Source organism: Ambystoma mexicanum, chromosome 8 (genome assembly GCF_040938575.1).
Source record: "Ambystoma mexicanum isolate Mex_15411 chromosome 8, UKY_AmexF1_1, whole genome shotgun sequence".
NCBI lineage: Eukaryota > Metazoa > Chordata > Amphibia > Caudata > Ambystomatidae > Ambystoma > Ambystoma mexicanum.
In genome coordinates this window covers 720137469-720149726 of record NC_090929.1, presented here as the reverse complement: position 1 = coordinate 720149726, position 12258 = coordinate 720137469, and positions in this window count along the sequence as shown.

The following is a 12258-nucleotide window of genomic DNA, read 5'->3' as shown; positions in this document are numbered from 1 at the left end:
AGTGTGGGATTCTTTAAGGGAAAGGAAAAATTGGCTTTTAAAAGGGAAACCCTTTCACATGCAACTCGGTTTTGTTAGAAAAAGGATTGATTCTACTGCAACTATATTATTAATGGCTAGATTGTAAAGAAAGACACGGTACACAAGGAGGTTACTTGCAAGGTCAACCTGTCCACGCCGTGTTCAGCTCTATATGTGTCATGGGTATCAGGCAGGTAGTTGGGGCAAGCTGGGTGGAGGGTTGGCAGGCCTGGCATAGGCACACAAAGAACCATAACAAATCCCTCCTTTCATTCCTTCCTAGTGTTTGTAGTAACTTCCTGGTTACCACTCCCTGTTGCCAAACAGGAAGTGCATGATAACTCATGAGCTCTCTAGAGTTTGGGTGTGGCTGGCTATATAAGCCACACCCAAGATTCTTCCAGTGCTTCGTGTTGCTTACTGTGAGCTGTATCAGCAACACACTTGCCGTGCTCTGCATCAGCCAGCATCTGCTTACCTGCTCTGGATCATCCTGTTTCTGCTTACCTGCTCCGGATCAACCTGCTTCTGCTTACCTGCTCCGGATCATCCTACTTCTGCTTACCCGCTCTGGATCATTCAGCTTCAGCTTACTTGGTTCTTACTCCACGCCGCAGCTCTCTCCAGTTAAGAGGCGACTTCTACACCGGCACCTGTAAGAACAAAGAAGAACAGCGTTAACACGTGCACATCAGTAACACTGCACATACTCACTGAATCTTCCCGCAAAGCTGGAATCCAGGTTAGTTGCACGAGCGCACAAACCCCTGTAAGAAATAAGAGACATTATTCATTGCGCTCGCTCCAATAACGCGGACGCTTATTTCACTGCGCTCTCTCTCTCTCTACGCGGTGCATACTTACCAAAAGCCTCCGTGCAAACTTACCTAACCACCAAGTCTCCAGTAGCGCTGAACCCAGACTCGAGGCGCTAATACCACATAATTTCTCCTCCAAGGGTAAGGGAGAGACATTACCAGGTGCGCTCGAATTGAAGGCGCTGCGCAAACCTACCAGCGGCTAGCTTCTACACGCAGCGCTACTCCCCCACAAAAATACCGGCAAACAAAGACAATACGGACAATTTTGGACACTCAACATTCTCCACGCAACGTTCACTTGTGGGAAGGACTTTCTAGCCAGTGAAGAAACTGGCACCTTGAACTCTCGGCCTCGCTGTGAAGGCATAAAACAGCGTTTGGCATCTGAACTCAGCCTACAGACATTGGCACTAATCACATGAGTGAATCACACCCCTGCAAATGCATGATGGAGTGCACACCCTACTAAAGATCAAGGTAAGCCCATAGGGGGACATCACAGCACACAGTGAAGAGAAGGGAAGGGTCCAGGGGAATCGGGTGAATTCAGGTTTGAGTGTACACCTTGTATTTGACAGGTATTCCTCCGGGTGAAACAGGGGAAGTGAAGACTCAGGGTCAAGGGAGGCTCGTCCATCGCTCCTGCAGAGACACAGGTGAGTGTGACAATATGGGAATTAATAAAATTATTCAAAATAGTACTAAGGACCTGCACACGGACTGAAATGGTTTGGAAAGAATTGCGCTAACACATGGAAATTAAACACAGATTTCCCTAAGGACAGGATACACAGAGTATTCTAACAATTTTAAGAAGTTACTATGGTATTTGTAGGATTTCTATGGGATTGGACATAATACAAGGTAACAAAGTAAGGGATACCGCTTGTTGGTCACTGGGGAAGGGAAATACTTACAAAGAGCCTTGAATGGGGTAGTTTGGACAGTCAGTCGGGTTTCTGGACAGCGAGGCAAGATCTGGTCACTGCACAGCGGCGGGATCTCCTGGAGTGGGACAGCTGGGCCTAGTCTAGTCACTGTAGACAGTGGGGTGCATCAGCTGGGCAAAGCAGGTAGCGGGGTAAAGCCGGACTGGTCACTGGATAATCCCAAAAAGGGTTCCACAGCCTTTCCCCCTTTTTCCCTGAACTATTGGGATTTTTGTAGCATTCAATTCTGTATAAGAGGTTCTGCCTGGATCTACTATCAGCTACCCTTGGCCTGGCCCTGGAATCTGGAATTTTGCAGGGTGAATGTGGAATGTCTGGATCTCTGGATGTTGATTTATGAATGCTGGATTTTCTTGAATCTTGGATTTTTGAATGTCCTGACTGTATATAGTCCATCTTAAATAGACTGGATGAAATAAGAGGATTTGTACTATGTGGGCAGAACTAAGCTAGACATACCTCTAAATCGGATAGGTCAGCCTTTAACTGTCGCTGCCTCCCTGTAAGCAGATTGGACTGAAGGAAGTGACTCAGTTTTAGTGTGTGTGTTTTTACAATGTGCTTTGTTCTACCAAAGTTACTTTTGTCAAAATCAATTATGGAGCAAAACACTTCTATTTACAAATATCATCAGGAAAATTAAATAGGCAGATTCATATTTCACAAGGGACATTTCTGCCTAAACGGCAAGTTTGTGTGATATTGGTTTGTTCTCCTGGCAATCTTTCGCCATTTCCATGGAAAACATTTCACCTAAAATTCTACAATTGTCTACAGATATACATATTATCACTGGGCATATTTTCATTAAGTTGCAAAACTGTACCATATACGCTTTCCCTAGATATGACATTTTACTGGCGTTTGCGTCCACCACATGCCAGAAAAACCTACAATGTCTTATTTTAATGGTGCAAGAATGGCATTTAAAACGGTTATTATTTCACATTACTGTTTCTTTCGATTACTGAAATAACTGTCATGATATGAGCAGGCTTTGAAATCAAATGGACTGGCTTTGTTTCCAAATATGGGAAGTCTTTCCAACCCCCAGCCAAATGTCATGCTCTGGTCAGCTTCAGCTGTGCCCATGGATTCGCCTTTGACCTTAGGCAGTTGAAGCGGAGGAGAAGTGTCAGAGGATTTCACACCCTTGTGCCAGGGCAGTCCATTGTCTCCTGCTGCAGCAATGCCGCTCCATCTGATGAAGTGGCTAGATTCTCCACCTTGCACCTGGCACCTTTCATGTGCCCAGGGGGCTGGTCCACTTGGGGAAGGTAATTTTGTTCCCATGGGAGTCAGGGCACCATTGAAGTCAGTGCCTGCCAAACCTGTTCTGTTGGTCTCAAAGGTTTTTTTTCTTTCTTTAAACAGAAATCAAGTCGTTTGGTGATTAAATATCATGTATATCTTAGAGCAAACCCCCATCTTCCATCACATTTCTGTGCAAGCACAGGGCATCATTTTAACATTTCACTTTCAAAATGCATTTTCCTGCTTGGCAAAAGCACCGTTTTACACATGGGTTAATTTTTCTTGGATGTCACTTTACAAATGCGGTTTTCCTCGCATCTTTATTCTGACATTTCCTTAGCTTGGGTCAATTTCTAACACACAGGAATCTGTTAAAAAAGAAGGGGTCTTTGAAACTGACAAAAGCAAAGGGAGAGAGAGAGCTTCTTGTCAAGAGTTTGACTGTGTTATTTTGTTGCAAAAGTAAAATGCTGACGTACGCCTGGAGTGAATTTCTCTGCTATTTCAAAGATTTTACTTGACACATAATGCCTTTGCTGGTGTATAACCTGAAGATATATGGGCATGAATGTGTCTTATCAGCAACCAAACTGTGTAATGTTGAAAAGATGGAAATAGCATCAGTGCGCAGTCATTTTAAACACAGAACATTTTCTCTTTCAGTTAGAAATCTTGGGCTTTCAGCATAGCAGCGCTGCACCAGGCTGCTTTTGAATTCTTCTTTTTAGTCCACATGAAGAAAATAACTGCAGCAATTCTAGGGGTGTTCTAGGTTTCATCTCGCCCCATATGTGCTCAACAGAGCCAGTGCAGCCATTTTTTTGGTAACTGCTATAACACAGTTTTGATGCAAGGAAATAAGGGCTCAGCAGAGCCAGCGCAGCCATTCATCTTGTAACTGCTGAAAATACAGTTTGGTGGTCTAGGGGAAGTTCTGCTGGGCTGGTAAACGTACCCCACAGATTCCCCCTCTCCCTGCTTTCCTGAGACTTCTTGTTGAGCGAGAGTAGGGCAAAGTTGGGTTCATCAGGTGGAGTTCTTCTTTCATCAAGGAGTGGTATGCCCCGATACTCCCTTCGTCTTTCATTGGAGTGTGTGGAGCGACACCCCCTTTCTTTTGGTCTTTCGTTGGAGAGTGTGGAGCGACACCCCCTTTCCTTCCTTCCCTTTCCGGGTCCCCCAAGAGGTCCTCATCGGTCTAAGAGGGAATGGAATTAGTACTTGATAGTAAAGACAGGTTTTAGAATCTTTCACTGACAGTCTTCCCGGAAGGTTGACATCATTGGAACAAAACATACATTTACATTTATCAGGGTACTTGAACAATATCAGCAAACAATTACTTACAATGCAAAGACATGATTCAACTTTTACACCATAGTTTCGTGATCAATAACAATAACAAAGTACTTCCTGTTACATAGATATACCTATGGACCTACCTATTCACTTCTACTTTTTCTTTTTCTTTCTTCTTATTATCCAGGTGTCTCCTCTATTTGGCTTTCCTTTGGCTCCCCAATCAGCTGGAAAGTGTGTCTGGGGTGACAACCTTTTAACTGGTTAATGTGGACCCATTACTCTGACATCTCTCCTTTGGGGTTGTGGATTCTGTAGGTGACAGGTGATATTTTGTCTACAATTTCAAAAGGAACGCGCCAGGAGGGGAGACATTTTCTCTCCTTAGTCTGGTCCCTCTGAAAATTGTGCAAGTACCCAGTCTCCTACTTGGTATTCCTTTTTGGTTGTTTTTAAATCATATTGAGTTTTCATCCCCTCTGCCCATTTCTCCAGATTCCGCTGAGCATACGCAAAAGCATGCTAAAGGTGTTTTCTTAGATTCTTAACATATTCATGTGTTGTGGAGGCGTTTATCAGTGTCTGCTTTTGTGTTCTATGGAGCAGATGCTGAGGTAGCACCATCCTCGGTCCAGTCTTTATCTCAAATGTAGACATTTTGGTCGCAGAAGATGGTGTAGATTGTTACGCTCACCTGGACCCCACAGGGGTGTTGATCGGACCCGGACAGCTGCGATCTCCGTCAACGTGATGCGTAGTGCAGAGATGACTGTCTGGACTGGCCCGCCTAGTCTTGTCTGCTGGACCCGAAGAAGTATTTTCTTGCAAGTGGAGACAGGGATTAGCCACCTGTGGGTTTTAGTGATGGTCTCCCAACTGTTCTCGCTCTCCCCCCCACTAATCACCTCCGATATCCCCTTAGTAACCTCACCTTATGTTTGTAAAAGATGAGCTCTCCATCCTGCGTGTCTTGCAGGGGCGCATAGATACCAGTTACTTCACTGGTTTGAAGGCGTTGGGAGAGTTCCGGTAAGCATTGACTCTGAAGTCCCAGGCGGGATTGGTAAGTATCAAGTTCAAAGAGTTCAATGTGCCCGATGTTCACTCTTGTCCCCTTCCTTCCTTAAGTTGCAACTGAATTTGTGAGAAGAAGGTCTCGTAGCTGCTGCTGGCGTTCAGGTAAGAGTCTGTGTTACCCAACGCTGTCCGGTAACTATTGCATGCATTAACTCGTTGTTTTTCACCCTCTTTACAGATGCGGCATATAAAGATATGGAGAATGATACCGCCGGTGGTAAATCAGGTAAGTCTATGGTGGTAAGAGTTATTTGTTGATTCCCTTGGCTCACCTTGTTATTCTTGTGCCCCTAGGTGCCAGAGTACGGCAAAGAAATGATGGAGACAGTGCCGGATCGAAAGATGCTGTGAGAACTGGCGAGTATGGCGCCGTGCTGGAGCTGGGGAAGCGACGCGTGCAGGACTGATGTACTTTCCAGGTCGGGAGATGAAATGGATCCGGAATCAGGTGAGGAATTTGAAATAAGTTTGTTTTCTAACCTTGTCCTTTTCTTCCTCTTTATTCTAGGAGCTCCGGATTCGAGGCGGGCGTGGCAGAAGACTGGATGCTGGCTGTAGGCACGCGGGCGTGGCAGAAGACTGGATGCTGGCTGCAGGCACGGTGAGAGTCACGCTGCTGGATGCAGAATAACACGAAGCATGTGCTGCTGTTCGAGCGTGGTTTAAATAGCCTCCAAAGTAGTCCCAGGAAAGAAGTTCCCCAGGACCACACTTGAGTAAAATATAGTCCCTGTAGTAAAATAGTCCCAACCAGGCCTCAAGTTGGCTTGGATTTATTTGCAGCATGGTCTGCATGAGGTAAGTAATGTCTATGAGCCTGGCGCCTATGGCAGGACTGATTTTTATTACGAGCCTGGTGCCTACGGCGCCAGGACCGAACCCAGACAGCCCCAAGCTGGGGCTGCTGGGGTTTTAGTAAATGTCTGGATGCCTGCTCCCGGGGCTGATGGGCTTGATCCGGATGCCCGGGGGTAGGTATCATGACATAGATGTGATGGCCATCAGGACAAGCGGTAATCGGATGACCAAACTTGGCTCAGAATCTGCCACAAACTTTTTTAGAATGCCCACAATGGTTTTATTGTACCTCTCAACTCCCCCACTAGAGGACTGGTGGTATGCAATATGAAGTTTCCTTTTTACACCAAGTATCTCCCACATCTTTGTCATCACTTCGCTGGTGAAGTGACTTCCTCGGTCTGACTCAATCCTTTGGGGTAGGCCAAAACGTAAAAAGATGCGGTTGATCATCAGGGCAGCTGCTGTTTCTGCCTTGCAATTTGGGGCTGGGAGACATTCCACCCATTTGGTGAACAAGCACGTTACTGTTAACATGTACTTGTTCCCCCCTAGAGGAGCGAATCATGGGCCCGATGAAATCTACTTGTAAATCTGACCAAGGCGGTGTCATCTCCCTCTTCTGGAGGGGAGCTCGGTGTGTGAGTGAAGTTGGCTGAAATTGTGCACACATAAGACACCCCTTCAAATATTGGTCGAGGTCCTGCCACATGTGTGGCCAGTATGCAACCTCCTGCAAGATTTCTAGAGTAGTATGAAACCCCCGATGACCGGCTGTGGCTGCGTCATGGGTGTGACTTAGCATCAGGCTTTGGAATAAGGTAGGTACCACCCACTGGTCACAACCAGAGATGGATCTCCTTACCAACAAACCGTCTTGGATTCGGAACATTTTGGGACACTTCATCAACACCTTTCCCAATGTAAACAGTTTCCGTCAGAGGAAAGTTCTCAGGGTCCTCAATGTGTTGGTAAAATTTCCCAATAATCGGATCCCCTTTTTGTGCTGTGATTAAATCAGCATCTGGGGTCTCCTTACTCCATGGGGTAGTTGCAAATTCATTGTGATCATTTGTCTGGGACCTGGTGACAGCAGTGACCTGGATTTCCCCAAACAGGCACTCGATCTCAAAGAGATCCCCCTGGATGGCTCTGGTTTTGGCCAGATGATCAGCCAGGTCGTTTCCAGTTATGCCTGGCCCCTCTATTCTGGAATGACCCTTAATGTTCTTCCAATAGATAGCCATCCCATTAGAGGTGACCAGATCATCAATATTTTGTATGAGCTTGCCATGTTTAGGTGGTTTGTTATTAGCACACAGCATGCCTCGGGTTCTCCAATTGATCAGGTGCTCCACGAACCTGTTCCGGACATAATCTGAATCAGTGATTATGACCAGTTTGTGGAGTCGGTATTGCACAGCATTGAGGATGGCCAGGTGAACTACCATCAACTCTGACACCTGACTACAGCAGGGACCGATTTTGTACCCAGCTGTGGGTTCCAGGGCATCATTCACAGAGGAATTCCCAACGCCGGCCACCAGCTCCTTTTCCCTGTTGTTGTCAACATGGTAGGAGCAACCGTCCACATAAACTGTGGGCATCCCCTCGCACTTGTCTTCTTCATAGACTTTGTGCGGGAAATTCAGGTACGCCTCCATGTTGTCCTGAGTTTTGAGACTTTCGTCCTTGAGAAGTTTACTCTGGCATAATCTTGCAAGTCAGCCAGACTTTGCGCGAGGGGACTCTTCTTGTTTTGGCCATATCTGACCTCCACAGGAAAGCCTTGCATGGACAGAATCCAGCAGGTAATTCTGGAATTACTTACATGTTCTGCCCGGATTCTGTCATTTTGGAGGTATTGCAAAGGCTGGTGTGGAGTTGCCACTATAATGTGCTCCCCCTGGATGAACGGGCGGTCATTTTTCAATGCCCACACCGTTGCCAGGAGTGCCTTCTCACACTCGTTGAATTTTTCCTCCACAGAGGATAAAGTCTTGCTTGCATAAGAGATGACTTTATTGACCTTGTCATGCTTTTGGTATAATACTGCTGTCAAGCATGTATTCAAGAACCCGGTCTCCAAGAAGAACTCCCTTTTTTTGACATGGTAAGCTAGAGAAGGCACTTGTGAGAGACTTCCTTACAGTTGTTTTTCTGCCTCGGCTTGTTCTGGACCCCACTCCCACTTGTTCCCCCTTCAACAGAAGGATCAGGGGTCTTGTGACCTCTGCGTAATCCTCAGTGAATTTCCTACTGTAATTAATCAGTCCAAGGAGGCTTCTTAGCTCAAGCAGAGTTGTGGGGTCGTTCAGTTTTAGTAGTGCTTCCATTTTCTTCGCCTGGGGACAGAGAACCTCAGGGGTTATTTCATGTCCCACGAAGTTGACACAGGTCCTGCACCACTGTGCCTTCTGGAAGGTCAGTTTTGCTCCAGCAACCCTCAACTTGGTCAGAACATAGCAGATTTCCACTATGTTTTCCTCCACAGTTGAGCTTTTAATCAAGACATCATCCAGATATGTCAGGTTACCCCTTTCACCCAAGTCAGGCATGGCCTTGTGTAAGAAGATGTGGAATTCATTGCCAGAGTTTATGTATGTGAAGGGAGTCCGGGTCCATGTGTACTGCTGCCCCCCGAAGGTAAAGGCCAGCTTGTACTGGTTCTCCCTACTGACAGGCACAGTCCAGTATCCATTGGTCAGGTCAATGTTGGCGTACACCTTTGACCCCTGGATCTGGGCCAGCCCCTGGCAATGCAGGGAAGAGGCCATCGGGACATGTGGACCTGTTTGTTCAGCTCGCTAAGGTCTGTGCAAAGTTTCCATTGCCCATTTGGTTTTAAAATCCCCAGCACCAGATTCCTAAAGGTGCTGTGGACTGGACGAATTATCCCACATGACTCTAGGTTTTTGTTAATTTCTGTCTACGACTCCCTAAATGTGAGAGGCAAGCGATATTGCTTCACAAACACAGGGGTCATTCCAGGGTCCGTGGGAATCGAGGTAGTATGTATCTCGGTGCGACCACTGTCGAACAAGTCCACAGCAAACATATCTTGAAAGTCTAAGAACACCCGTTTCAACTTTTGCCTTTGTTCCTCAGTCTCAAAGGCATCAGCGCGGTTGACCCGCTCTTCAACCATCTGCCTGAAGCCTGGAAAGACTTTTGGTTTCGCTATCTCAGCGGCCTCCTCCAGTTGGGTGGGGAGGTCTCTGGTTACAGTGTTTACCTGGACAGAGGCTTTCAGGTAGGAGAGGCAGTCATTGTGGACGTGGAACATCACCTCATCCTTCCTGATGTCACAGATCACCTCTTACTCCCCGTAAGGGCAGGAAGAGTACACCAGGAAATTCCCCCCTTGCCGGGTGAAGATCCTGTCCGGTGGTATGTCATTGTCCTTGTCATAGCCGTCACAGAGGATTGGTGCTATCAGTTAATTTCCTAGATCCATGGAATAATGTTGGTCATCAACCGCCATTCCAATAATAATGCCTGTGCCCAGAGTGATACTCCTGAGGTCGCTGTTATCCACCACTATTGGAATGGTGTGTTCTACATTAACTAATGGTGTTGGGTTTAACCCCAACACCTGCTGTCGAAGATGAACGTTGAGGTGTACATATGCGTCTGGATTTTTCTGTCCTCTTTTAATTTTTAAGTCAAGTGGGAATTGTCAGCTCCGTCCTGGGATGGTGAACTCCTCTCCAATTTGAACTTCAACCGCACACAGCAGCAATTGAGCTGACCACAAATGCTTTCTCAGAATCATCAAAGCCCATTTGATTGCCCCCCCAGTCTGAACCATGCCTTTATACGGTCCAAATTCATTGCAAACCGATTGAGAATGTCACTGCCTAAATAGAATGCAGCAGGGACATCCTGCACAACCCAACAATTATGCTCTATGCTTTTGTCACCTATGGACATTTTGAGCATACAGATGTTTGGAATTGGGAGTTTTCAGGTCCATTTCCCACTTATCAATCAATTTAAATGTGGGAATGGCTGGATCTTTTTGGAGTTTCCTGAACATGGCTTTGCTGATTAAGATCTTTCTGTTGTTCAAGGACACACTGGCGAGAACAGGCTCCTTCCCCTCATTTAATTGAATAGGGAGGAACAACCGTTCTCTTATTTTCTGAATGTCAACTAAGCTTTGAGCTGGTTTTTCATCACTTTTGACTATAGGAGCTGGATTTTCAGATTGGGAATTGGTATAAAATGTCAAGGTATTTCCTTCCAGTGTGGAATGCCACTTGAAACTGGAAGGAAGGTTGATTATCTGAAACGGAGAGGAGTTCCCATCAACAGTTGTTGTCCTACAGCAATTACTGTAATGTCAGGTATTTGATTATTTTTTAAATGAAACTCAATTTGATCAGATTTATGTTCAAGCATGGGGCAGGTGCCATTTAAACTAACATGGTTGATACTTTGTTTTAATTTTATTGGCCGGTTAGTCTGAGTCCAGAGGACCTTATTTACACAGTCTATCAGAGGAGACAACCTGCGCAGGATGCCATTACCTAATAGACATGGGGGCCCCTCTGGAGACACAACTATGATCATGTGTCACCTTATGTCACCCAATTCTAATTTCTAGGTCTGCAGTCCCCTCGACGGGTATTTCATTTTCTTTTGAAGTTCTGGAGTTTTCCAGGAAGAGGGGTTAGAGGGGCCTGGTATCTCCCCCCCCCCTTCCTGAATGTAGCTGTTCAAAGGCGCTTTTTGACAGAAGAGGGTCTTGTGATCCAGTGTCCACCAGTGCTAAAATGCACATTGCCCTTGCACTTGGACGGGGGCGTAGAATATACCTTTTTTCTCCTCCAAGGGGCAAAGGTATTGGGCATTTTGGGCAAGCTGGGTGTCAATTTCTTATATTGTGGACTCTGACACAGTGGGGTTTTGGACAGTTTGCTGTGCCAGAGTCTGGGAATCTGTAACAAAAATTTGGCATCCTGAAATATGTGGGATTTCAAAATCCCCTTTACCCGTATCTCTGTGCTGCCCCCCTTTACCTGGTGGCAGTCACTAGAACCAGTTTGTGGGGAGGATCTGTCCATCAATATTTTGTTTTCTGGATGACAATTCTGGGGTTCAGGGATGGGTGATTCTGCATCAGTCCCCACATCTACCCAGTCTAAGGGCCTCATTACACGGAAGGCGGTGAGCCATGGCGCTATTAGCGCCATGGCTCATGCCGGTAAAATACCGGCACCGCCTTGGCGGAAAGGGGATTTACCGCCCCCTTCCAAGGTTGGAGGGGCGGTAAATCCCCCTTCCGCCATTGCCCTTCCCCATTCCCATTTCTGCCCCATAGGGCTCTATGGGAATGGGGAAGGTGCTAATTACGGCACCGCAATTTTGCGGTGCCGTAATTAGCTCCGAGGTCCCTTAGCGGGTTGGTTTTTAACGCCTGCAAAAAGCAGGCGTTAAAGCACCAACCCGCTAAGGGACCTCGTAGTAAGGCGGTAATGGTTAACGGCCACCGTTACCATTAACGGTGGCCGTTAACCATTACCGCCTTCCGTGTAATGAGGCCCTAAATTCTGGTCTCTTGGGACCCATTTTCTTTGGGAGGAACTCCCCCCCCCCGACACTGAAGGAGAAGATATTCTTCCGAGAATCCTCCAACAATTTGTTCCCTTCAAACTGGAGGACACTGACTTCCTCCACAAAATGGGTCTTTTTGATCTCTGTTTCTCCTACCCACCCTCTGTTCCCTGGGTTGCAGATTTTCGGGGGCAAGAGATTTTACTTCCGGGTCTGGGGTGTCAAGGGGCTTTTCACAGGTGAGGAAGGAAGCTTCCTCTAGGGCTTTGCACACCCCTTCCTCCCGTGCCGCCTCCTCTGGAACCGGTGGGTTTGTTGGGGTTCTCTCCCCTCCATTTTTCTGGGGTGCCAGACCCTTGTTTTCAGGGGTTCTGAGCTGCCATGTTCATCTGAGGGTTCTGCTGAGCCCTCAACATGCGACTCAGAACCTGAGTGAGGTCCTGGACCTGGCGCTCCAGTTGGGACACCCGCTCCGACTG